Source organism: Tupaia chinensis, unplaced genomic scaffold (assembly GCF_000334495.1).
Source record: "Tupaia chinensis unplaced genomic scaffold, TupChi_1.0 Scaffold000271_1, whole genome shotgun sequence".
Classification (NCBI taxonomy): Eukaryota; Metazoa; Chordata; class Mammalia; order Scandentia; family Tupaiidae; genus Tupaia; species Tupaia belangeri.
In genome coordinates, this window is record NW_006159752.1 from 3,876,946 (window position 1) to 3,879,385 (window position 2,440).

Below are 2,440 nucleotides of genomic sequence, written 5' to 3' on the forward strand. Positions count from 1 at the left end.
CGGGCGGTCTCCGCGCTCCCGGCCGCTGGGCACGTGCGGGGCGCCGAGAGGAGGGACCGCGCCCACCCCCGCGAGTGACCCCGGATCCGGGGACGGCGCGGACCCGACCCCGCACGACCCGCCCGCCCGGTGCCCCGCGTCCCCGCGCCCTGCTGGGAACCTGCGCCCCAGCCACTACCCCACCCCCCCACGGGAGGCCGGGACCGTCCCCAGCCCTCCCGCCCGGTGTCCCCTGCGGTGTCCAGGAGCCGGCAGTTCTGAGGTCGCCTGGCAGCGCGGTCTGAGCGGCCGCCGAAATCCCTGGAAGGGGTGGGGGGGGGGGGGGGGGGCCCGCCACACCCTGGTTTTACGGTATTTGGAACTGAAAAATAGGAAGGCTTCCGAGAGCGTTCCTCTCTCCGCATCTGATCAGGAATGGCCCTGGTTAACAGAAACTTCGGTCCAGGCAGCACATCCGAATTCCACTCCCTATCTCTCACTGTCTCTGTCTCTCAGCATGTGCATTACACCGCCGCAGCCAGAGCGAGTGCGATTGTTTCACGTTCCTGTGTAAAGCCGGAAAAAAGCACTAATTTACATTAATTCAAAGATATTAAACTCTCGCGTCTGCGATTATGCGATTATTTTTCTGTGACTGAATTAAAGAACTGAGCTGATCTCTCGAAACTGCTGCCACGCTGCACACAGACACGCGCTCCACATCGCTCTCACTTCTACTAAAATAATAGAAAATGCCAGACAAGTTTCTGTGGGTCTTTAAATAGTTCTTAGAATGTTTTTGTCTCAGTAAATCATTTTATTTTGATGAAGCATGACGTATCTTTTTGGATACTCTATAGGGAGATTAGTATAAAAATGCAACTTCCCTGGAATTCTCACCTTGTCCCATGGATACTGATCTTAGGCACCCAATTAAAGAGGCTAAAAACAAGATTAAATGTCCTTACCAGGGGAGCCAGCAGATGATGTAGTGGTTGCACCGCTGGACTCCCAGGGTGCGAGTCCCAGACCCGGTGGCTTACAACTCATGTCAGGTGTGTGTGCGTGTGTGTGCGCGTGTGCACATGCCAAGAAAAGAGAATGGAGGAGGGATTGCAGTGTGGCCACCCCCCTGGGGGTGATTTCTCGCTTTCCTTCTCACTGTCTCTTTCTCTCCAACAAGTGCACACGCCCTAAGGCAACCTGTATGACAGAAAAAGAAAAAGAAAGCCGCTACCACTACCCTTAGGGAGGCAGGCCAGCAGTGGCTGAACATCGATGGCCATCACCAAGGGATGAAAGCAAGGAATCAAAGTTCTCACCTGGTAAACAGAGAGGCAAATACAGATAGTTACACAATGTACCTCTTTTGATAGTAGATGCCCTGCGTTCTGTGCAGTGTTTTGCTTTTACTATAGGGTGTTTGCCCTCACCAGAGAAAGTGAGGGATCACCCCCAGGGGTGACGGTGACAACACAGTCTTTCTCTAGGCTCCTCAGCATCTTGGGCACGCATGCGCACTCCCCGCCCTGGTTTTCAGACGACGGGCCAGGGACTGAGCCTGCACAGCCGGACTCCTGGGATGCAGCACTTGAACCACGACGCCACCTGCCGGCCCTGAGCTGCGGCCCTGAGCTGCGCAGCATTCTAGGCCAGTTCGAGACTTGGACCCTGTGGGAATAAGCAGGTGTGGTTTTTTTTTTTTTTGAGAGATTTTCACTGTAGGGCGCGTGCGCTCGCCAGACAGACAGAGAGAGACAGAGAGACAGAAAGTGAGAAATCACCCCCCAGGGGGTATGGTGACGCCGCAATCCCTTCTCCTCCATTCTCCTCTCAGGATTTTGGGCAGGCACACACACGCGCCCAGCTGAGTTTTAAGCCACCGGGTCCGGGACGCAAACCGCGGTCGACTACGTGGGAGTCCAGCGACATAGCCATTACGCCAACTGCTGGTTCCCGAGGTGTGGTTTTTTGAAGGTGGCTGCACTGTCATTGCTCATCTAAATGTTGCCTAATTATTCATTCTGACGTATTTGGTTGGGAAGTATTTTCAACCTATTTTTTTATTGCCGTTTTAAGGCTACGGCGAGTACTGCGTTCTCCATGCATATCCCTCCTAGCTTAAGAACGTCTAGCGGGAGGAGCCTCTCTAAAGCCGCGTGAGGGACTCACCCCTGCAGTCTCCAATGAGGCAGCCATTGCAGGCGGGCACGGGTCCCTGGCGAGCAGTCAGGGACAGCAGACTCTGCTGAGGGTGGAGAACACGTTCAGGAGCAGAGGGCCTCTGGTTTGTCCCCCTTCTTTACGACTGGACACCCACAGGAGAACAATCTGAAGGTCATCTGTAATTAAGAAGAACCTTCCCTAGAGAATTACTCTTTTTTTTTATATATATATATATAGACCACAGATTAGTTTATTTTTAACACCCATCACACCATGAATTCATAGGGAATAGGTT

At 53.6% G+C, this 2,440-nt stretch overlaps 1 pseudogene; it reads right to left on the reverse strand.

Moving 5' to 3' along the window:
- Positions 1-503: 503 nt before the first annotated feature.
- Positions 504-2,440, reverse strand: part of LOC102469710 (uncharacterized) — a 19,647-nt pseudogene continuing 17,710 nt past the window's right edge.